This window comes from Sus scrofa, chromosome 15 (genome assembly GCF_054392235.1).
Source record: "Sus scrofa isolate SSC_HxYL_T2T_F1_AM1 chromosome 15, Sscrofa_HxYL_maternal_Yorkshire_Landrace_v2.0, whole genome shotgun sequence".
In the NCBI taxonomy this organism is placed as follows: domain Eukaryota; kingdom Metazoa; phylum Chordata; class Mammalia; order Artiodactyla; family Suidae; genus Sus; species Sus scrofa.
Window position 1 is genome coordinate 147,508,891 of NC_139397.1, and position 24,943 is coordinate 147,533,833.

Genomic DNA, 24,943 nt, shown 5'->3' on the forward strand with positions numbered 1-24,943 from the left:
GCTACAGCAATGCAGGGTCCAAGCCGAGTCTTCGACCTACACCACAGCTCACTGCTGCATCCTTAACCCACTGAGCGAGGCCAGGGATCGAACTTGCAACCTCATGGTTGCTAGTCGGATTTGTTTCCCCTGCGCCACGACGGGAACTCCCATTTAATTTCTTGATACACCTCCAGAGGTTGGACATAAGAGAGTAATTTAAAATATGCAAGTACTTTTATAATAAAAATTGTTTTCCAACCAAAAAATGGATCTGTTTCCGTAGTTCTCGTCTGAGCAGAGTTTTCTTGATGTTTGCTAAGCTCTCTGGCTCGCCAGCTTCTCACCTTCTCTTCCTTTTTTTCCTCCTTGCTTCTCAGCTCTGTACCCCGCACTATTACTTAGGGTACCAATCTGAGCAGCACTGCACTCTCCACTCATGCATCCACCCCCCCTTTCTAATCCCCATTACATTGCTGCATTCTCCTTGCCTCATCACCTTCTCTTTCCTAACCTTCTGTGCTCCCTGCTCCATAGACACCTCCAGACCTCAAACAAGCTCTATTACCTTTATGATCCAGCCTGGAAGTTGCCTCGTTTCTCTTCCACTACAGTCTATTGGCTATAAGGGCTTGAGGGTAGGGGAACTGGACTCTCCCTCTAGAGAGGGTGGTGGCAAGGTTCTAGAAGAGTAGGTTGAAAAACGCTGCTGATGAGAGTTCCCGTCATGGCTCAGTGGTTAACGAATCCGACTAGGAACCATGAGGTTGCAGGTTCGATCCCCGTCCTTGCTCACCAGCTTAAGAATCTGGTGTTGCTGTGACCTGTGGTGTAGGTCACAGACATGGCTCGGATCCTGTGTTCCTGTGGTTGTGGTGTAGGCCGGCAGCTGTAGCTCTGATTTGACCCCTAGCCTGGGAACGTCCATATGCTGCAGGTGCGGCCCTAGAAAAGACCAAAAAAAAAAGTTGTTGGATGTTTAGAAAAACACAATTAGTCACAGTTGTTCAACCTCTGTTTGTTACAAATTAAATTCATTTGGAGCTAAATTCCTTATTCCTCCCTCCCTTCAATGATACATTATTCTCAAAGTCTCTGTTTCTGTTAATGACATAATAAAGCTGAAACTTTATTATCCCTGACTAGAGCAGGCATGAATCTACTGCTGTAGTTTTATTTTATTTTATTTTATTTTATTTTTATTATTATTATTATTATTTGTCTTTTTAGGCCACACCTGCGGCATATGGAGGTTCCCAGGCTAGGGGTCTAATCAGAACTGTAGCTGCTGGCCTACACCGCAGCCACAGCAACACCAGATCCAATCCATGTCTGCGACCTTCACCACAACTCACGGCAATGCCGGATCCTTAACCCACTGAGCGAGGCCAGGGATAGACTCCGAAACCTCATGGTTCCTAGTCGGATTCGTTTCTGCTGTGCCGCAATGGGAACTCCTATCGCTGTAATTTTAAAACTACTCTCTAATGAAGCACTGGAGAGACAGAGTGAATAAAAGGAGAAAGGTGCCCTTCCTGAGGAGTAGATAATCAAGAATTTATTTGGTGTTTAGGTATTTATTGAATATCGACTCTGTGCCAGGACAAAGCCGACTGCTGCGGATGCAAAGTTGAAGGGGGCAGTATGTGTAATGGGATTTCGTTAGCTTCCACCTTCACCATCATCATCTCTTAAATTTGGTTCCTGCTTTCTGAAAGCTTATTCTTCACAGGTAAAAATATAGCTTAAGACGCTCTGAAAAGTGGTTTGGCAGTAAGGTGAAACAAACACTTGCCGCATAACCATCAATTTTATCCCTAGGTACTTACCTAAGTGACATAAACACCTTTGTCCACAGGAAGACCTGCATGTGAATATTTATAATGGCTTTATGAATAATCTCCCCAAATGCAAACAATCTAAATGTCCCTCAACTGGGAATGGATGAACAAATATAGTGCATACAATGAAACACCTACTCAGCAATAAAAAAGAAGTGGAGTTCCCTGGTGGCCTAGTTGTTAAGCATCTGGCTTTGTCACTGCAGGGGTTCAGATCACTGCTGTGGTGCAGGTTTGATCCTTGGCCAGGGGACTTCTGAGTGCCACGGGCTTGGCCAAAACTAAAATGAAAAGACCCTGAAACAGGCAATAATGTGACTGAATTTCAAATGCAAGATGCTAAGTGGATGCTGAGGGAAAGCAGCCACTCTCAGAGTTCCCCTCGTGGCTCAGTGGTTAACGAATCCGACTAGGAGCCACGAGGTTGCGGATTCAACCCCTGGCCTCACTCAGTGGGTTAAGGATGCGGTGTTGCTGTGAGCTGTGGTGTAGGTTGCAGACATGGTTCAGACCCTGCATTGCCATGCCCGTTGTGTATGCTGGCAGCTGCAGCTCTGATTCAACCCCTAACCTGGGAACCTCCACATGCCGAGAGTGCAGCCCTAAAGAGGAAAAAAAAAAAAAAAAAAAAGCAGCTATGGTTTTATTATAGGACATTATAAGGCAAAATCATAAGGACAGAAAACAGAACAATGATTTCAGGGGTTGGGAGAGGGTGTTACAGCTGACTACAAAGGGTCATTGAGGGAACTTTGGTGGGTGATAGGACTATTCTGTACCTTCATTTTAGAAATAGTTACGCTTGTATAAATTTGTCAAAAGTTGCAAAATTACAAGCTAAAAATGCTAAATTTTACTATATGCAAATTAGATCATATATTGGCATTCCCACTGTCGGGCAAAAGGATTAGAGGTGTCTTAGGAGCACTGGGATGCAGGTTCCATACCCGATTCCTGGCCTGGCACAGTGGATTAAGGATCCAGCATTGCCGAAGCTGTAGCTCAAGTTGCAGCTGCAGCTTGGAGCTGATCCCTGGCCTGGGAACTCCATATGCTGCGGGGTGGCCAAAGAAGAAAAAAATAAAATTATTCCATATATATAAATTAATTTGTATTTGTACTATATATATAGTAGAAATTATGTATATAATATGTAGTACAAGTTATTATATCTATATATCAACCTACAGGTTGATAGCTGGAGTTTTTCAATCAGCTATAGCAACATGGGATCCAAGCCACATCTGCAACCTATACAACTCAGGGCAATGCCAGATACTTAACTCACTGAGCGAGGTCAAGGATTGAGCCCAAATCCTCATGGATCCTAATCAGGTTTGTCAACTGCTGAGCCACAAAGGGAACTCGTAGATTCTGTGTTTGTAACAAGCTGATGCTTGTAACAAGTGATGCTGATGCTGCTGGTCCATTGATCACACTTTGAGCAGCAAGGAACTTTTGAGCGGCAACGGTCAAGAAAGTATTTCAGAAAGTTGGAGGTGGTCAATCACATTGAAGATGGGGAAGCACTAGGTCAAGATGAGGATTGAAAAACTCCAGTTATCAGCCTGTAGGTTGATGTGTCCTTAGAGCAAGCAGTAGGTGGGTGGGTCAGGATAAAAGCCTCATTGGAATAATTGATGATCGCTTGCCAAGTGTGGGAATCAGAAAAGGGCTTTAATGCTTCTTGTGCTGATTGACTTTGAAAGGCAACAGAGAGGTAGGGACCTTGTTAGAGGGGGAATTGGAGTTTTTAACATTAACTTTTAAAATAAAGGACATTTGAGTACTTAAAAAAGTTAATGGAGAGGTTGTAAATAAGAGAGAGGTTTTAGGCACAGGGAAAGACTGGGATGACCCAAGAAGGGTAGAGTGGTCAGATGCACGAAATAAAAACACAGGGCACCAAGCAAGCTAAATGGAAGTTTCAGGCAAACAACGAATAATTTTTCTGTGTTATGTCTCTGATACTGCTGAGTGGCTTGTATTTTATCGAGCAACACCCAAACGGGAGATTTTTAGGCAAAAGAGTTATAGACCTGGACGCACTAGGAGAGGGTCGGAGCTCTAAAGTCCTCCAGCCGTCACATTCCAAAACTGTAGAAGGAGTTCCCTGTTCTACCAAAACCGTTAACAAGTAGAAACTGCTTTGGATTTCCGCTCCTGTCGCTTTCCCATTTTCTCCAGGTGGCAAATAGGCAAGGAAGTGCTGGATGAAAACCTGTGGAAAAGTTCTGGGCTGGAAAATCGGCTCGTAAACGATGCAGAGCGTTTAGAAATGCCAACGGGCTCTGGGTTGGGCGCCTAGGACGGTGAGTCACAGGGCGCTTGGCCCAGATCCAGTTCTACCAACTCTACTCAACTCAAGGGCAGGCAGGGAGCTCCAGCCAAGTGACCCACAGGCGCCTGCGCCCTGCTGCGGCCCCGCCCTCGTCCAGCCCGACATCCGGGGCTCGGGTAGGGGCGTGTCCGGGGAAAAGGGGAGGGATGAATCGGAAAGGAAGGATGTCGTGGGAGGCTGGAGGAGCTGGGAGGGAGCCGAGGCGGGGCGGGGGCGGAGCGGGGGGCGTGGCGGAACGGGCGCGCTGTCACGTGACGTGCGTGGCGACGTGTCGGCCATCTTGTGTTGTTGAGGCTGAGACTGACTTGGGTTCTGAGAGACACCCTGTCCCGGACCGCAGGTAACCAGCGACTCTGTCTCGCTCCCCTGCCCGGCTCCACTCCGTGCCCTGGCTCCGCCGCCCCGCTTGGGTCTCCGGGGCCTGCCGCCCGCGCTCGCGTTCCCGCCGCTCCGGCCCGACCCAGCCCAGCCGCATGGACACCCACAGGCCGCCCGGCAGCGGCCGCGGCCGGCTGGGGCGTCAGGCGAGGGGACAGGTCAGGTGCGGGGCCGGAGGGAGCCTCCTCCACGGCGGGGGGCACGCCAGGCCCGGGCGCGTCTCGGCCGCCGAGCCGAAGAGCCCCCTCCTCCGGGGCTCGTTGGCATGGCAGAGAGAGCCGAGGGAAGGATGGGGGTAGTCGGGTGGGCAGTGTCAGGCCGGCTTGCTTAGGGCCAGAGGGTTCGCCTTCCGCTACCTGCTGTTCGGGACCAGCCACCCGCCCAGCCTCGGGGTGCCTGGGGTAACAGCTGCTCCGGCCAGACGGGTGCTCCTGCCCGCGCTTCGCCCCACACCTGGCCTCTGGGGGATGCGCCCTTGCCTTCCTCACCGAGCATCTGCACTGGGGAGACTCTTTCCTTGGCGAGAGGACTGGGTCTGGACCAGGCCTGAAGCCAGGTGGAGCCATGATCGGAACCTGGGACGGAGGTTGGGAAAGTAGATCCCGTGGCAGCTTTGGGACCCGAACGTTCACGTCGGGTTGAAGTGGGCATCAGCCTTAAGTGTCAGCAAGCAGTTCCCCACCAAGCACTCAGAATATTTCAGTTTTGTGGCTGAAACAAACCAAGCGGCCAGGGAAGGGGGTATGAAAGAAGCAGGTTGTAGGATCGTGTTCGGGAAGCAGTAACGTTGGTTTGCATTTATCTAGCACTGTGTGGTTTTTTTTTTTTTTTTTAATTCTTGCTTTTCCTGAAAGAGCACTTAAGCACACCTACTTTCTCTGTAAGAAAGGTAAGTATTTCTGTTTACCTTGCAAGAAATTGAGGAGGGGGCCCGGACTGTGAACAGCACCGTATTCGGTGTATATGCTTTGGATATAGGCAGTTTTGATTCTCAGTGCAGGGAAGGTATTTCCTTACATGGTGTTTAGTTTTTAGAATCTGATGATTTTCCAGATTAAAAAAATTGTCGTCTTTTCTGAACATTAACTTTCATCCTTCTAATATGTGCAGCCCTGGCCTTTCAGAGTTTGTCCATTTTGGTTAGAACACAAACTCGTGGTTTCATTCATTCAGGTTTTCATGTGTTTTACTAGTTAGTGTAGCAGCTTTCAGAGTGCTCAAACTGCAGTATGTACTTTTCTGTCACATCAAATGTTGGCATCGGTAGAGGACACTAGGAAAAAAAAAGTGGCATGTATCTGGAAAAATGTCACAGTCCTTTTGACATTTACACTGGGGAATGCACTGGTGATGGTGGTGACTACAAAAGAAAAGGCTTCATCCCTCTTCTGTACCCGACGAAGCACTTTAGGGTTTTAATATCCAAGAGGAGGAAGGGGCTATGTGCTTCCATTCATTTATTCTTTCACTTGTGCCTTTATTTATTTATTTTTTTTGAAAAATACTGAGACCCCACTACACTGTTGGGTGTTGGGAGCAAAACCCCAACATTTCTCTGCTCACGGAACTCATTTCTAGACAGATAAAACATATTTAGGTAAGATAAATAGTGTGGTGGTAAGTGATGTGGGGGGGGGAATGAGGCGGGCTAATCGGGAGTAGGGGGAGGGGCTGACTTTAGGTAGAGTGCCCTGGGAAGGCCTTGTGGAAAGGCCAATATTTGATTAAAGACCTGACACAGGCGAAGGAGCTCTACCTGTAGCTCTGCGAAGGAGAAATGCTCCAGGCTAGGGAAGCGAGGGCTAAGACCCTGAAGCAGAAACTGCAGTGGCAGCAGGTCAGGTGTGGCTGGGTGTGATCAAGAGGGAGGCTAGCAGGAAAAGTGTACCCAGCTCACTGGTCCTAAGATGAATGGGGTTATTCAGTTATCTTGGAATCTTTTCCCACACCTCTGGTGAGTCTTAGAAGGGAAATCAGTCTGGAAGTTTGGGCGACCCCTCTACCCCACTCCAGTTTGGAAAACTTCCGGAGGCTCCTGTCAGCGTGTTTCAGGAAATCATCATAAAATAGCTTTCAAAAAAGGGAAAGTTGTAAAATGAGATTGATGATAAACTGCCTAGAAGGATTTTTCAGAAGAAATTACTTTTTAAGAGGAGGACCTTTGGAATACTTCAGAATATTTGAAAATGTTGGGAAATGAATTTCCTTTGAACTTTAGGCAAGATTATTAAGGAATATAACCTGAAAGGAAGTGTATTAACTCAAGTTACTTTTATTTTTTAATTAAAGTTATTTTTTAAATGCTTTTAAAAGTAAAGAATTCCTTTTAATGATTTCTGTGTTTTCCAGCCTCGTTTTAAATTCCTCAGGGATTGTTCCACTGATTTGTTTGTATATCTTTATAGCATTTTACATGTGTAGAACTGTTTGTAGTGAGTTTTTATTCCTGCTCTTTGACCTTTCAGACTAGTTCTTCAGTTTTATATTTAATAGACTTTTTCTTTGGAAAAATTTTTTTTTCTGATTCTCTTTCAGCTTACCTCCATGTTTTTATTACTGAGCTCTGATAACTTTGTCCTCTTTCATTTTAATTCACCTGAGGAATTTAATACTTTGGTTTTGAAGTGCTTTTGTTGGTGAGTAGCATATGTGAAAAATAATTTGGCTTCTGTGAAAATCATGAGAAGTTAGGAATTACAAGTGCAAGGTGTGAGTGGAGCTCCTTGGCTACTAGGAGACATACTGATCATAGTGAGGGGAATTGCCTTTCTCCCCCTTGTTCTTTGGTTGAGGTTTTGAAATGACAGTTCCAAATTTTATAATGTCTTTGTTGTCATATCAGCTCATTCGTGCTCATGACTCTGCATTTTAATTCTCCTTATATCTAGTCTTTTTTTTTGTTGACCTTCATACTGGAAGATGACACTGTTGATAGTGTTTGCTATCTGGGAGAATCTTTTTGGGTGAAAAGATTATTACTGTTCCATTTATTCTTGCCCTTCTAAAGGATCTTTGGTTTGTGCCATTTTTGAAGACTGACTTCATTTGCAGTTCTATATTAGCCCTGATGACGAAATTTTCAGTGCTTTCTGTTTTATTCTATTTTTTGTAGATTATAGTGGGACCAGTCTCATTAGGTTGAATCTACAGCCTATGTTGGTGTTAATCCAGGTATATTAGAGGCAAGTTCAATATCTATTTTCCTTCAGCAGTTTGAATTGCCTTAACATTATTTGGTCACTGTTGTAGAACTCTGAACCCAAGTTGTTTTTTCCCCTTAACCCTCACTAGGATTTCGTGATGATCAAGTCCTAGGATTTCCATTCATTTTTAATGCCTTGAAGAATTACCATGTCTTTAAAAATATAAGTTGACTTTTACTCCATAGGCAAGCTTACTTATAGTTAGAATTCTAACATTTCTTGACCAGCTTAGCATTTTTTCATTTGTTGTGCTCTCAGATGACTGAGAAATATACTACTAGATTAATTATATAGGAATACAGAATGATACCTTTGTTGAATTGCCCATAATTTCATTTGAGGTTGAAGGACAACAGGGGAGGTTTGAAAAACAAAAGAATATTCCTTTAAGTGGCCAAAATTAATTTTATAAAAATATTTTCAAAGTATCACATACTGGGAGTTCCCATTGTGGTGCAGTGGAAATGAATCTGACTAATATCCATGAAGATGTGTGTTAGCTCCCTGGCCTTGTTCAGCGGGTTAAGGATCTGGTGTTGCCATGAGCTGTGGTGTAGATCGCAGATGTGTGGCTCGGATCCCACATTGCTGTGGCTCTAGTGCAGGCTGGCAGCTGTGGCTCCAGTTCGACCCCTAGGCTGGGAACCTCTATATGCCATGGGTGCGGCCCTAAAAAGCAACCTCCCCCCCACAAAAAAAAAAAAAGCAACGACAAGGTATTACATACTTCTGTACCTTAAGTAATTAGGTAAGGAACACAATTTTACATTTTCTTGTTAACTACAGAGTTTCATTGAACTTGGACTTTATACTTATAATAATAGGGGGTCCCCTAGAGCTTGTTCTCTTAAGTTAGGCACAGAGAAGAGATTGTTTTACTGTCTCTCTCCACTTATTTGCTTCTGCTTGCCCTTATAAAAAGTAGAGTGCAGTGGATAAAATTGGATGACCTTTTGGATCTTATAAGATGCTACTTTTTCACAAAATTAAATCAAGGGTAGAAGTGACTTTCTCAGGTTGCTTTCTTGGTGTTAGTAAAATTGTCAACTTTTTAAATTGTTTTTTGACTCTTTAGTAGCAGCCTTCAAAGCACTATATTTGATTTTAACTAAGAAACCACTTGCAGCTATTGTTTGAGTCCACTCCTTGTCACTCGAAATATCACCGTCTTGTGGATTTTTAAGATACGGTCTCATCAGAGCATTAGGAAAAGGTTATGATTTTGCTGCTGAAGGCACACCTGGAGCTTTGCTCCTTGGACATTTTGGCCTTGGTCCTACTTCTTGGGGTTCATTGACTATGCATAGGATACATATTTGTATTGTGGTCTTGCTGGCCGTCATTTTTCTATCAGATATATTAAGGTTAATATCAAATCCCTATAATATAGTTTTGAATGAAAACCCCAAATTAGCATTTTCTGAAACTCTGTAGTGGTGCTCATTTGTTAGCTTCATCAGAATCACGTAGAACTTTGGTTTAAAAATATATGTATATTTTCAATCCCATTTCAGAGCTATGGAGAGAGGCTCTTTAGATGTTAGGATAGGAGATCTAGATTATAAGCATTCCAGGTGATTCTACTATTTTAACCAGGCTTGGAAACCATTTCCTGTAAAACATGTTTATGATAAAATCAGTTTTTAAAGTTTCCTAAAAGATTGCCAGGTCATTTACTTTAATACTTTTGTTATTTACAGTGTTAAAAGGACCTGAACAAAGTCTGCTCAAACCTCTTGCTGTGAACCAGCAGAACTTTTGGACAGGTGAGTGTTGAAGGGAAGCACAAAGCTGAGGGCTAATGTAGGCACATGGTTTGTGCTTTTCACACTTTGGTCAATTTTATTCTGTTATTTCTCCTAAAGTTATAGGCAGTGGACAGAACCTCTCTGGTATCTCTCATATCCTTTATGAACCGTAAGAATAATCACACCCTTTCTGCATTTGGTCCTGGTGTGAATAATTTGTGTCTTAAAATTGTTGTAATGAATTTTTGATGGCGTGAAACAGGAAGAGGAGTGCTTAAGGAGGATGGGTAAAGACTTATCTTAAGAAACCCAAGGGCCATTAACTTCATGAACCAGAAACTGGGAAGCATTCAGGAGGCAAGGTAGTCCAGAGACCACTCTTCTTGCTGGCCAGTAGGTGTCATCTTTTGTCTCTTTATCCTGCTTTGGTTGTCTTTTCACACTCTGGTCTTTTCTGCTTTAACAGACACAGAAGAAAATTGCTGCTTCATTTCTGGAGCCATGTATAAACTCAGGCTCTAGTGCCACCAGCTAACTGGGTGCTGGCATTTGAAATTCCTCTTAGGGAAAATTTGATTGGTGGAACTTGGTCTAGATCTCCATCTTTGGTCCAGTTAGTATGGCTGTGGGGTTGGGATCTTGCAAGGTCCCAGTCCTAGGGTGGGGCAGGTCTCGGGGAAGGTGGAGTGCTGTCTTTTCTAGGCAGAATCCCACAGAAGCTTCTAGCTGTTTTTCCTTACCCTAGAAAGATTTCCTGTATATAGCTTGGCAGTTTCAATTTACGTGTCCTGAAGAGTTAAAATATATGCATATCTTTTGGTGAACGAGGCCTAGTAGGTCTCACCAAACATTCCTGCAACTTGCTAGTGCTAACAAAAGTTCTTGATTTGGGGGCTTCAGAGGAGCATCTGGGATAAAGGTTTAGTATATGAACATAATCAAATGAGAGGCTTAGTTTGTGGGAAAATTCATTGGTTATTTCTCATTGATTGAGTAAAATTTTAACTTCTATGTACTTTTTATAGTATTAAGTGACACTTAAGTATGAGGAGGCTATAGAGAATTTGAAGAGTAGGACTTTTATATGTGAAACTGTATTCACATTATTTGAGTGGTAGCAGGGACTTTCACTTTTGGTAAAGGATTAGGAATAGGGAGATGAGATAAACTTTATTAGCATGTTTTGGTATACCAGAATTATTAGGTAATACTCAGGCAAACTTTGTGTGTGTGTGTCTTTTTAGGGCCGCATCTGCAGTATATGGAGGTTCCCAGGCTAGGGGTCCAATCAGAGCTACAGCTGCTGGCCTAAGCCACAGCAACGTGGGATCCTTAACCCACTGAGAGGGGCCAGGGATCGAACCCGCATCCTCATCCTACTAGTTGGGTTTGTTACTGCTGATGCACAGTGAGAGCTCCAATATATCGATTTTGATGCAAAGCATTGGGATTACGGATAAAAGTCATCTATTACAGAGTGATCAAATGACAGGCCGTAGATGCCACAGATGTGACTTCCTGTGGTACTTGTTTCATCCAGGTTTTCTTTAGCAGATAGCTGTTGATTCATTTTTAAGGTAGAAGAGTCCTTTCTCATATTGTACATTTTTTTAAAAATCTGGATGTTGGGATAAGGCATATACAGGGCTTTGTGAAATTTAAAAAAATTTCCGTGTAATCTGTGTAAAACTTTCTCAGGCACTGGGAAAGCTTGGCTTGTGGTGAGATTATCAAATGACTTAATAATGTTTATGGTATTGTAATTTTTCCTTGAATAATTCAATGGTTGCTAATTTTGTTCTTTCACTAAAAGAGGGAGAAAAGAGAACCATTTACATGTTGTTCCAGCAGTGGAGAGAATGACAGTAACAGTAATAGCTTTTCTTGTGGTGATATTGTGGCCAGTATGTTCTCTGGCCACAAATCTCCTTTTGTTCAAGTTGTCCTGAACCTGGAGGAAGTCTCAGGAGTTCTGGCCTCTTCAGTGTTAGTCCTTTGGTTGCACAGACCTGACAAAGAATTGTCAATGGTATTGTCTTGGTACTTCATTATTTTTTTCTTTTTGTCTTTTTGCCTTTTCTGGGGCCTTTCCTGCAGCATATGGAGGTTCCCAGGCTAGGGGTTGAATCGGAGCTGTAGATGCCGGCCTACGCCAGAGCCACAGCAACGTGGGATCCAAGCCACATCTGCGACCTACACCACAGCTCACGGCAACGCCGGATCCTTAACCCACTGAGCGAGGCCAGGGATTGAACCTGCAACCTCATGGTTCCTCGTTGGATTTGTTAACCACTGAGCCACGGTGGGAACTCCTTGTCTTGGTACTTTATAATTGGTAAATTGTGGCTCAGGTCTTGAAAAGATGGTCATGTTGGGGGGGGATTTCCTTGGGAATTGAGGTAGTGTGGCCCAAACTGTGGTCCATTGAGTAACTAGATGTGAGGCCGTCTTGCAAGATCAGCGGGTCAGAGAGCCTTAATTCATGTTCTGCAATCTGACCCTCTTTAGTTTTTTACACTGCTTGTGGCATTGTTAATGAAATTTCAGATAGTGTGTTATGAGAATATATACTCTTTCCCAGAGGGCCCACTGTATTGCTTAATTGAGTGATTCAAAGGGGTAGAAGTTGGAGGATGGCGAAGCAGAGTGGGAGACTGAGAAAAGGAGAAAACGTGACTTCCACAAAATGAATTGCTCTGAAAATGGCAAGGAACTTGGGGAGAAAAGATAACCAGGCAGTAGTGAGCACTGTTCACTATGTAGAGAAAAGCTTGTGGCCATTAAGCAGGGAAATGCGGGTTTAATTGTGTCACTAACTTTAGATAATTAAGTCAACCTCTTGGAACCTTATTTCCCTTATTGTACGGTATATCCAATGGTGATTGGGAATTAAAAGTCTAAAGTGCCCAGTACAATGCCCGGCATTTAGTAAACAGGCCCTCAATGAATGGTAGCTTTTATGATTGTTATTACTATGTAAATAGATACATTTTGGTTGTAAAATGTCATCTTGATAATTTGAATAGAGACTTCAGTGGGTTCTGTTTTTGAAGTCTTTGTGGTTTTGTTGTGTTTTTGTTTTGAATCCAACAAGTATTTGAATACTGCTTTGTTCCAGCTGCTGAGGCTAGCTGTAGTGGTGGGCAAAATAGATAAGGTCCTGTCTTCATGGGACTTCCAGTCTCGTGGTAGAGGCTCTCAAGAAATCATACAAGGAAATTTCAAAATGTGAGAAGTTTTTCTGTCCTTGGAAAAGATACATTTTTAAAACCCTAGATGCTTTTTGAATACGTGCCTCCCCCTTTTTTTTGGCCTTTTAGGGCCGCACCTGAGGCATGTGAAGGTTCCCAGGCTAAGGGTCAAATCAGAGCTACAGCTCTAGCTCTGCCTGCTGTGCCACAGCCACAGCCACGTAGGATTCGAGCCACGTCTACGTCTACGACCTACACCACAGCTCATGGCACCACCAGATCCTTAACCCACTGAGCAAGGCCAGGGATCGAACCCATCGTTCCTAGTCGGATTCGTTTCTGCTCTGCCACAATGGGAACTCCAAGTGTCCCATTTTAGATCCTGGGGTTCTTATTGTCAGTGGCATTTTATGCTGCTTGATAGGTTTTCCAGGTTATATGTGTTTGGTCTAAGGTAATTTGTGCGTTCTTTTATTTGTCATTTTTTCCCTTCTTTTTCTGAGATAGATATTTTCAACTTTTTCATCTTAGGACTCCTTTACCTTCTTAAAAATTAGGACCTGCAGGGGAGTTCTCATTGTGGCTCAGCAGGTATGAGCATGACTAGTATCCATGAAGAGGTAGGTTCCATCCCTGGTCTTGCTCAGTGGGTTAAAGGATCCGGTGTTGCTGTGGTTGTGGTGTAGGCTGGCAGTTGCAGGTCTCATTCTACCTCTAGCCTGGAAACTCCCATGTGCTGAAGGTGTGGCCCTAAAAAGCAAAAAAAAAAAAAAGAACCCCAGAGAGCTTTTGGTTTTCAGTTATATCTATCTTTATCATATTGAGATATTTAAATTATTTATTTAAAAATAGCAATCATTTCTTTTTTCTTTTTTCCTTTTTTTTTTTTGCTTTTAGGGCCACACTTGCGACATATGGAAGTTCCCAGGTTAGGGGTTGAATCAGAACTATAGCTGCCAGCCTATGCTACAGCCACAGCAACACAGGATCCCAGCTGCGTCTGCAACCTACACCACAGACAGCTCATGGCAATGTCAGATCTGCAGCCCACTGAGTGAGGCCAGGGATTGAACCTGCATCCTCATGGATCCTAGTCAGATTTGTTTCTGCCTTGCCACAAAGGGAACTCCTCAAAATAGCAATCATTTCTTAACAAATTAACTTAAATATGTTTTTAATAAAAAATACCTGTTTTCTTTTTTTTTTCTTTATTTCTTTTTTTGCTTTTTAGGGCCACACTTGCAGCATATGGACGTTCCCAGGCTAGGGATCGCATCAGAGCTACAGCTGCCAGCCTATACCAAGGCGGGATCCAAGCCACGTCTGCAACCTATACCACAGCTCACTTCAAGGCCAGATCCTTAACCCACTGAGTGAAGCCAGGGATCGAACCCTCATCCTCATGGATCCTGGTCAGGTTCCTTAACCGCTGAGCCACCAAGGGAACTCTGAAAATACCTATTTTCTAAAACATTTCTAAAAAAATTTGCTGCGAAGAGTGACACTGTTTTATCTTTTCACAAATTGCACTTGTATCTTGCTTCTGCATTCCATCTGTTGCTGTTTATTACATTAGTTAAGGTGTATGAAGGGTATTCATCCTCACAAAGATGTGTATGTAGTTGGAAAAGGAATATTTTAAGAGCTTTTTCAGATAATTGCAATTTTTCTTTGATATTACGTAAAATTTGGCAAGTAGCAGTTTTTTTTGTTTTTGTTTTTGTTTTTTTTTGGTCTTTTTGCCGATTCTAGGCTGCTCCTGCAGTATATGGAGGTTCCCAGGCTAGGGGTTGAATCGGAGCTGTGGCCGCTGGCCCACGCCAGAGCCACAGCAACGTGGGATCCAAGCCGAGCCTGCAACCCACACCACAGCTCACGGCAACGCCGGATCTTTAACCCACTGAGCAAGGCCAGGGATTGAACCTGCAACCTCATGGGTCCTAGTTGGATTTGTTAACCACTGAGCCACGACGGGAACTCCAACAAGTAGCAGTTTTTAAAGGTTAGTTGCAGTGTGAAATTTGAATTATATCAGTCCACTTTTATATTGTTACATTAACAGAATGTCTGTCTTACACATCGAATGGCTATTTCATATTATATAATATCAACCCCCACCCCCACATTCATTACTGTCAACAGACATCAGAAGAGCCTTTCCATGTTGAAAAGTGTATGTTCTAGAAAACCTGTCAGTGAGCTCATGGTAAGGAATCGAAGTCTTCAAAAATTTCAACTTTTGGTTGAAATCATACGTTTTATAATTGTCAGCAAATACTGTCACTTGTTTTCCTTAAAATGACAGTCTAACTTTGTTCATTCCAAAAAAAAAAAATCTGCAAAATCCCCAAATCTGGATAATTTTATCTTTGTCAGTTTTTTCAAGTCGGAATGATAACTTCATAAACAAAAGCAGCTAGTTGAGCTTGTAACTCAGAATAGTCACTAAGTGTCTTCCTTTCACACTTTAGTATATGCAGCAGAAGTGCTTTATGCATCCTTCTCATTTCATCACATAGAATGTTAAAAAGATGTGTACACAGGATCAAGGTTATTAAATTGAATAGTTTTTACTGATTTATCAAGGGCATTATTAAGCTAACCTGGCTTTTTCTCTCTTGTGATTATGTGGCACATGGCAGTGAAGAATGCAGTGTCTATTAGTATAGTTTGGTGCCATTAATTTGAATGATGCTATGGTGCCAGCAGTTGTACTCATCACTGCTTTGCATGATCAGTGCAGTGCCAACACAATGCAAAGCATATCTTAGTATTAACAGTTTTGACATCTGGGATACCTTGAAAGAGTTTCAGAGAATTGCTCTGGGGAGTGAAAGATTGTTCAGTGTTCATTTTAAATATATTACCTTGGGAGTTCCCGTTGTGGCTCATGGGGAACGAACCCAACTGGTATTCATGAGGATGTGGGTTTGATCCTTGGCCTCAATCAGTGGGTTAATGATCTGGCGTTGCCATGAGCTGTGGTGTAGGTCACAGACAAGGCTCAGGCTCAGATCCCCATGTTGCTATGACTGTGGTGTAGGCTGGCACCTGCAGCTCTGATTTGATCCCTAGCCTGGGAACCTCCATATGCTGTGGGTGTGGCCCTAAAAAGCAAAAAATAATATTGTTTGACTGTTTAGAAAGCATTTTTTAAAAATAAGGTAATTGTTTGAAATAGAAACTGGAACAAACATCATTGAGGGTTCTTAGATTTCAGTGAGCATTTTTAATGCTGGGTAATACAGATTTATTCATAAATTTCAATCAGTTACAAAATTATCTTCGAAATGGTCCCATTAAAAAAGTCTTCTATACCAGCACTGTCCAACAGAATCTTTGTGTTGTGATGGAAATGTTCTATAAACCTGCACTGTCGGAAGAGAAGCAAGAAAGCCAGAGATGGGGAAGAGGGCAGAGGAAGGGAAGGACAAGAGGGAAGGGTTCAGCCTAAAGAAGCTGGAGAAGACAAGGGGGAGGAAGGCCTTCCAGCGGGGGTGTGGGGGCCACACTGGTGGTAGAGGGGGGTCAGGACACCCCATACTCTGGCCCTCCCCAGGACCAGTGGCTGTGGTAGGGACTGTCAGACCAGCCAGGAGGCTCAACCCACCCAGGGTGGAGGCGGGAAGCAGGTGGATGCAGCTCCATGACAGGCAGAGCCTGTTGGAAAGGGGCGAGAGACCCAGGGGGACAGGGCCCTCTCCCCTAGGCCTGGGAGCCAGGGATGGGAGGGGTGAGGCAGGGCGTGAGACCCCAGGGGCCCTGCTTCTAAAAGTCTGTGGGAACCAGGAGGAGGTGTTTGCGGGCCGGAGGAGAAAGCAGTGGCCATCCCCACTGCCCGGAAGGCGGAAGGCAAGCTCGTAGGGCCCCAGCTCTGCTGGGGAGGGCAGCGTTTCCTGCCACTAGGGCAGGGTCAACCACAAAGTGCTGGTCTGTGCAGGATGGCTTTAGGGGTACGGGTGAACATGTTAAATTTACTCCTTATATTTATCTTCAGCGGACTCCACAATTTTTTCTTGGGATGGGGCTAAAATAGGAATTTTTAAAAGTATTTTAAAAATAAATTCTTAAGTAGTAATTCACAAAAGAGTTGGCAAAAAATGGCAGTGCTCCTCAAATGATTTAAAAAATTCTTTTTTTAAAAAAAGAATATACACAGTAAAAAACTGACAGGACACTGTAAACCAGCTATGATGGAAAAAATAAAATCACTTAAAAAGAAAATCTGCACCGTCAAATACCCTAGCCAGTAGCCAGTAGCCACTAGCCACATGTGACTCTTGAGCACTTGAAATGTAGTTAGTGTGACTGAGGCAACTGCAGTTTTTGGTGTCAGAAGTCTTTACTTTTTTGTTATAACTCAAGTCTATTTTCATAGTAGGCTTTATTTTTAAAAACAGTTTTAGTTTCACAGAAAAATTGAGAAGATGGTACAGAGAGCTCCCATATATATACCACAGCCAGTTTCTATATTGTTAACATCTTAACATTGCTGTTATCCATTTGTTACAGTTAACTCACCAGTATTACTTATTAACTAAGTCCATAGTTTATTCACATTTCCTTAGTTTTCCCCAGTCTGTTTTTTTTTCTGTTCCAGGGTCCTGTCCAGGACACCACAGTACATTGATAGAGTCAAGGCCCCTGAGTTACTTGTGGCTGTGATGGTTTATCAAATTTCCCTGTTTTTGATAATAATCTTAATAATTTTGAGGAGTATTGGTTAAATATTTTGTAGAATGCCTTTCTTGGAATTTCTGCTGATTATGAGTCATGGCTTTTTGGGAGGAAGACCACGGAGTTGAAGTGCTGTTTTCATCTCATCATGTTGAGAGTATATAGTGTCAGCGATTTATAACTGTTAATATTGACCTTGATACTTGATTGCTTTTTATATTTGGTCAGGTTTGTTCACTGTAAGGTTACTTTCCTCCCCCGCCTTGAGGAACTGAGTTTTAAATTTTCATTAATTTAACTTGATATAGCCGCATGTAGCTAATGGGTGCTATAGACTATAGCACAGTTTTCTAGATAGTGTTCTTAGGTTTTAAATTTTATCCAGAACTTTATTTAACATCTATTTTAATAGATTTAAAGAAAGGCTGCTCAACATAAAAGAATAGAAAATGTTAGTCTTGGAATGCCTTGCTTTTTGAGGAAGGCCGTCTGCTTTTACTAAGCTTAGGTTTTTTTGTTTTTTGTTTTCCTTTTTAGGGCAGCACCCGCAGAATATGGAAGTTTACAGGCTATGGGTCGAATTGGAAATGCAGCTGCCAGCCTATGCCATAGCCAAAGCAACTTGGGATCTGAGCCGAGTCAGCAACCTATACCAGAGCTCATGGCAATGACAGATGCTCAACCCACTGAACGAGGCCAGGGATCAAACCTGCATTCTCATGGGTACTAGTCGGGTTCATTACCACTGAGCTACATCAGGAACTCCCAGGCTCAGTCTTTTTAAAAACTTAACTTTTTGAGTTTTAATTTACATGCAATAAAATGCTTTCATTTTAAGTATGCTCATATTAGGTGTACGTCCTGATCAGTTTTGACAAATGTGTATACCGGTGTAACCATCACCACAATCAAGATATATAACATTTTCATCACCCCCAGAAGTTTTCTTCTGCTTCTTCGTGGTCGTTTCTCCCACCACTAGGGTGTTTTCTGTGACTATAGATACTTCTGCCTCTTCTACAGTTTTATATAAGTGGAATTATTTAGTACCTATTCTTCTTGGGTCTGGCTTCTTTTGCTCAGCATGGTATCTGATATATCTATGTTGCTGCGTGTGTCAGTAAGTAGTTTTTATTGAAGAGAACATTCCATGGTATGGTAGTTATATTTGTTTATCCATTTGTCTTGGCTTGGGGCCGTTAGGAATAAAGCTGACTTTAATATCATGGCAATGAGTAGTGATCCAGATTGTGCTGGATTTCAGTGTTTATTTCAGTAACGTGTGTTTCACACGCTTTTTAGACAGTGTTTCAAATACTTTTAGACAGTTCTAAGAGTTTTGGTGATTTCCTGAGGGGGAAAAAAGTTCTTTGTTAGTTCTTTGGGATAAATGTTTAGTAATAAAGTGAATAATGGAAGCCTGATTTTGCTTCATGAAGCTTTGTCATGTAGATGTACTAACAGATTGTATTTTAAAAATTATTTTAAAAAGAGTTGCATGTTTAAAATGAGGAAATCTGGTACAGACATTACAGATGGGTCAGAAGGAAAAGTGTTTTCTGCTGTAATAGATGGGAGAATTTTGTTTAGTTTTTGTACTTTAAAATTGTTGTTTAAACCAAGTTCAGGTTCAAAAGACTATTAGCTTTCTATGATGTTTGTAATTGGGGTTGTAAAAGTATTTCAGACAGATGAGGCAAACACTTTTATGGGAATTCAGGTTCAAGAGACTATTAGCTTTCTATGATGTTTGTAATTGGGGTTGTAAAAGTATTTCAGACAGATGAGGCAAACACTTTTATGGGAATTAAGTAATTGAAGAATATTACTGCAGATTATGAAGATAGAAAAAAATCTTTAATTCCAGCTCATGAATATTTATTTCTATGTTCACTTTGTCTTTTTATGACGTATAGTTGGCCCTCTGTGTCCACGGGTTCCTTATTCTTGGATGTGGAGGGCTGACTGTAAAGGATTTTGTAAAGGAGCATCCCTGGATTTTGGTGTCCACAGAGGGTCTTGGAACCAGTCTCCTTCTGGTACCAAGGGACAACTGTATGTATAATTACACTCTTGTGTGCAAACGTACCTGTATTCTGTTGAGTGAGTGTGCTGCTCAAGATTGCTTTCAGTCTTTTACTGTTAGAAGTGATGTGGTATGTGTCGTTCCCCTCTCATGTTTGAACTTTTTTTTTCATTATTTTAGTTAGCTTTTTTCTGAAGTTTGAAAAAAAATGCATTCTAAAACCTACATATTTTAGCCTAGTGACTGAGTGTTGCTTCATTTGAATGTGAACTTGTTGTGGTCTTAATGATTTATAGATTATTTTATCAAGAGAGTGGTATAAGATTTTTTAACGGCAGAAATTTAAGTAGGAAGTGAATTTGCTTCATGTCCATTAAAATATTTTTAATTGTATTGATTTTTTTCTCCTAGTTAAACCATTTACAGTTTAAGCCTTTTGCTTTACTTTTTAATTTATTTTTTATTTTTTACATATTTATGTTTTTTATCTTCATTTTTTTAAAATTGAGGTTTAAAATACAATAAATATGTGCACAGATCTGAAGTATATAGTTGGGAAATTTTTTATGTATGTGTAGTTCTGCAATCACCACCTACATCAAGATAGTGTATATTTCCAGCACCCCAGAAGGTTCTCTCTTCTCCCTCCCAGTAAGTGGAGCCTACTTCCATGGTGAGCAGTGTTCTGACATCTGTCAAAATCAATTATTTTACCTATTGAACATCATAGGAGAAACCATGCAGTATGTATTCTTTGGTGGCTGGACTTCTTTGGCTGGACACAGTGTGTGAGATTCATGTGGTGTCATTGCAGGTAGCACTGGTTCTTCTTTGTGGATGAGTATTTTGTTGTATAAACTTACACTACAATTAAAAGTTTTTTTATTTTGAAATAATTTCAAACTTATAGAAAAGTTGCAAAAAATTACTTAGACTTGGCACATGGCCATGACCCAGTTTGGTCACCAGTTTTTAAGATTTTCTTGTATTTGCTTTATCCTTCATTTCATTTTTCTTTTCTCCATGTATGTGCATATGTATGTAAGTAATTTTTGGTATAATTTTAAATTTATATAATTTTTTTCTGTTCCATTTGAGAGTCTGTTTCAGACCTCATGCTCCTTTTCCCCTAAACATGTCAGTATTATTATCTAAGAATGAGAACATTCTTCTACACAATCAAAATAAAAACTTCAGGGTCTTTTTTTTTTTTTTCCCTTCTTTTTTTAGGGTTGCCCCGGCGGCTTATGGAGGTTTCCAGGCCAGGGGGTCCAATCAGAGCTAAAGCCGCTGGCCACAGCAACATCAGATCCGAGCGGAGTCTGCAACGTACACCACAGCTCACAGTAACACTGGATCCTTAACCCACTGATCAAGGCCAGGGATCGAACCTGCGCCTTTATGGTTCCCAGTCAGATTCGTTTCTGCTGTGCCATGACAGGAATGCCCACAATCATTTTTATGATTTGTATATTTATTCATTTTTAACATTGATACAGTACCATTGTCTAATCTGTAACTCCAAATTATTCTAATTCTCTTTAATGCCTCTCATAGAATATTTTTTGCTGGTTCAGGATGTCATAAGAATCATACTTGCATTTAGTTTTTATATCCCTTTAGTCTCCCTTAATCTTGGGTGGTTCTTCAGCCTTTCTTTGTCTTTTATGACATTAATATTTTTGGAGAGTATAGTTGATTGATTTTATGTCTATCAATGTGGGCTTGTCTGATTTTTTTTTTTTTTTTTTTTGTCTTTTTAGGGCCGCACTCATGGCATATGGATGTTCCCAGCCTAGGGGTTGAATTGGAGCTGTAGCCACTGGCCTACACTACAGCCACAGCAATGTGGGATCTGAGCCACATCTTCAACATCCCATAGCTTACAACTCATGTCAACACTGGATCTTTAACCCACTGATCGGGGCCAGGGGTCAAACCTGCATCCTCATGGATACCGGTCAGATTTGTTTCCTCTGAGCCACGATGGAAATTCCTGTCTGATGTTTTTTTCAAGATTAATTTCAGTTTATGCATTATTGTTAGGAATATAACATGTGATACCGTGTCCTTTTCAGTGTATGATGTCAGGAGGCACATGGTGTCAGTTTGTCTCATTCTTAATGCTACCTAACTCCGTAACAGCCAGATGGAAGAGATGCATAGGGCAAGGTATGTGGGAGGGGGTGCAGACTTTGGAAGCTTTTCTGGTATGCCAGCCTTTCCACACCTTCATATGTTCACTAACTTTAACGTTTCCCTACATTTGTTGATTCATTCACCTGTTGATGGGCGTTTGCATTGGTGAACATAATAGCCACATGTCAGGTTTTGGTAGTTATGAATAAAGCTGCTATGAATATCTTATATTTCTGAGTATATGTCCTGCAGTGAATTATGGGATTGCCAGATAGTTGTGTATTTATATTTAATAGGTATCGACAAACCTTTTTTGAAGTGGTTAAACTAATTTGTAGGAATGGAGTTAATTAATCTTGTGTTGTCTTTTTTTTAATTACTCAGTGAATTGTATTATGCTTATAGTTGCACAGCAATCATCACAACCCAATTTTATAGCATTTCCATCCCAAACCCCCAGTGCTTCCCATGTGGCTCATAATCTTGTGTTATCTTAATCCAGATCTGGCTAAGGTAAAAATAGCTGGATGCTGGAGTGGGCCTGGAACTCTTGGTACATGTGAAGACTGCTAGGGGCGTAGCTCTTTTTCTGCTTTTGGAAAAGTGCCGGTTGGGAAGATGGGGGCAGATTCAGGTTGCTTGGTGCTCATTCTTTGTGGGTCTTTTGGCAGTCTATACATAGTACCGGCTAGACTTCATCCCAGATTTGCCAGTTTCTTTCTGGGTAATTTTTACATACCCAGGTGGTGGAGATTTGCGGTAGCAGATTTTTTTTTTTTTTCTTTCTCTTTTTTTAGGGCAGCACCTGAGGCATATGGAAGTTCGCAGGCCAGGGGTCGAATCAGAGCTACAGCTACCGGCCTACACCACAGCCACCGCAACACAGGATTTGAGCCATGTCTGCGACTTACACCACTGAGTGAGGCCAGGGATCGAACCCACATCCTCATGGGTACTAAGCAGATTCATTCATGTGCCATAACAGGATCTCCCAGTAGAAGATAATTTTTGTAAGAAAGATTCAGGGAATTTTCAAAGGAGTATTTGTTTTGAATAGTTAGTAGAATAGTGGTAGCTGCTCAGTATATCCAGACTTCTTCTGGGAAGCAGAATGGGGGAACACTTTCAGAGGAGAACATTGGCCATTGACAGAACTTACTATGCAGATCTGCCACTTTCTCAAGTTGATAGTGATTGCGTGTACCCAGAAGTCATCTGGCTCCTTCATACTGCCAGGTTGTAAGCAAATGGCAAACTTAAGAGCTGAGAGGCCAAGGTCTCCCTTTTGTTTGTTGTGGACCCAACAATAAGAAAGAGCTGGGTTGATGTATTCTCTCTCTTGTATATGTACTCACATGCACACAGTGATAGATGAGGTCCCAAAGAGGAGCTGAGGAAGTCAGGAAAACTAGAAAAAAAATAGAAAAAAGAAAAAAATTACGTCCTAGTCACCAGAGATAAAATAATTGCTTGTCAGAACTATTTAGCTTAGAGTTTTTAAGAAGTTGACAAAAAGGCCAGATTAAATAGCATTCATGGAGTTCCCTTCGTGGCTCAGCAGGTAATGTATCTGACTAGCATCCATGAAGCTGCAGGTTTGATCCCTGGCCTTGCTCAGTGGGTTAAGGATTTGGTGTTGCCGTGAGCTGTGGCATAGGTCAAAGACGAGGCTTGGATCCTACTGGATTTCTAGCATCCCCTATTTTGTCTTTTAGCTCTTGCCGATTCATTCTTCTCCTGGCATCCTGAATGGTCTTTCTAAAGTTGAGATTTCACCCTGGATACTTTCTTGCCCAAATGTTTTCATAGCCTTCCATTGCTCTTGAGGTGTAAAATAAAAAGACTTCTTTGACATGGCTGCTGCCTTGCCAGACTTCTCTAGTTTTTAGCGTTGTTGAGCAAATGGATGATCTCCGCAAAGAACTTAGCTCTTTTTCCTTGCTGTCTGTTAGATAAGCTGAATGTGGAGAAAGCTAGTCAATGCCTTTGACTTCAGGTGAAGCTCAGGGCTAGAGATACTAACCGCATAGTCTTTTTCTTCCTTCTTGTATACTACTGTGCACTGTTTGCTGAGGCTTTGTTCTTGTTCCTTGAGTTTGTCTCTTGATTTTTGCTTTGAGGTAGTTTCATTCAATTTCTGGTTATACTTCTGTAGATTTACTTCCAAATTTATGTCTGTCATCTTAGCTCTACACTGGAGTTCAAGGTCTGTATTACAGTCTTTTAGATGGCTCCTTAGACACCTCACCTTCATTTTGCCCAAAACCAGTAGGTTCTTCCCAAATTTGTTTTTTTTTTTTCTGTTTTCTCTTTGCTTTCAAGCTTTTCTATACAGATTCAGAAAGCACCCAACCCCTAGTATTGCATCCTATAGATTCCATTCCATTTCTGCATTTTTCGTTTGAATTTTCCTTTCTAGAGGGAGCAGTGCTTCTACTTTGGAAAATATTTTATGGAGTAGGTATTTGAATGGATCCTTGGTTTTCATGCAGGCCACTGTAAGGGAGGGAGGGGCAGGCTTTCTGGGGTAAGAGAATGGCATGAGCAAGAACCACAGAAGAAGAATGTAGTGGAGGGAGTTCCCGCTGTGGCGCATTAGAAACAAATCTGACTAGGATCCGTGAGGATGTGGGTTCGATCCCTGGCCTTGCTCAGTGGGTCGGGGATCTGGTGTTGCTGTGAGCTGAGGCATAGCTCGCAGATTTGGCTTGGATCCCACATTGCTGTGGCTGTGGCTGGCAGCTGTAGCTCCAATTCGACCTCTCGCCTGGGAACTTCCATATGCCGTGGGTGCAGCCCTAAAAAGCAAAAAAAAAAAAAAAAAAAAAAGAAGAATGTAGTGGAGAGTAGAAAGTTATCATTTGGCTTTGAGTTTGGTGGTCAAACAGTGGGAGATTGAGTTGAGAAGAAGGTATGGATTATCCCATTTATAGGAACCTGAAATAAGAGGAGTTTTGACCTTACACAGTAGGTTTAGTGATCATTATAAAGAAGGGTAGGCATGGCCATAGCAACACATTAGAATAGAGGCTGAGTGAGGGAAGCAGTTTAGAAATTTTATTGTAATGATCCTTACATAGGTTAACAGAGGTGTGGCTGTGATGAAAGGAGAATGCAGAAGGAATCTGGAAGGAGGAATTGACCGATTTCAGATGAAATGATTGGATAAGAGGGATAGATAAGAGTAGGAGTTTGAGATGACTCTGGGCTTTTGAGCCTGGCTGACCAGTGAACTCTGGGAACAGTGGTGCCTTGATGAGTTGTTGAGGGGGTAGATAGTCAGAGGGAGCAGCAGGCTGCTGGACGTGTCACATAAAGCATAGGAGAAAAAACCCCAAATCTGTAGTTCATAGCAGGGGTGGGGGGACAGTTTAGAAATTTGTGGGGAAATTTTTCATTGCTGTTGCTATAACACCCCCA

At 42.1% G+C, this 24,943-nt stretch overlaps 1 protein-coding gene across 28 annotated transcripts in view; it reads left to right on the top strand.

Annotated features, from left to right (window-relative positions):
- Window positions 1-4,429: 4,429 nt before the first annotated feature.
- The window catches only part of GIGYF2 (GRB10 interacting GYF protein 2), a 132,693-nt gene continuing 112,179 nt past the window's right edge, over window positions 4,430-24,943 (top strand). For 6 of the 28 annotated variants that reach the window (XM_021075627.2, XM_021075631.2, XM_085000707.1 and 3 more), the window contains exons 1-3: window positions 4,430-4,501; window positions 7,652-7,721; window positions 9,443-9,508. The gene's annotated coding sequence lies outside the window, so the exon portion shown is untranslated. Of the gene's footprint in view, window positions 4,502-4,539; window positions 5,429-7,651; window positions 7,722-9,442; window positions 9,509-19,274; window positions 19,414-24,943 lie in introns of those variants that run through there. The other 22 variants (XM_021075626.2, XM_021075630.2, XM_021075632.2 and 19 more) reach the window with 8 other exon arrangements.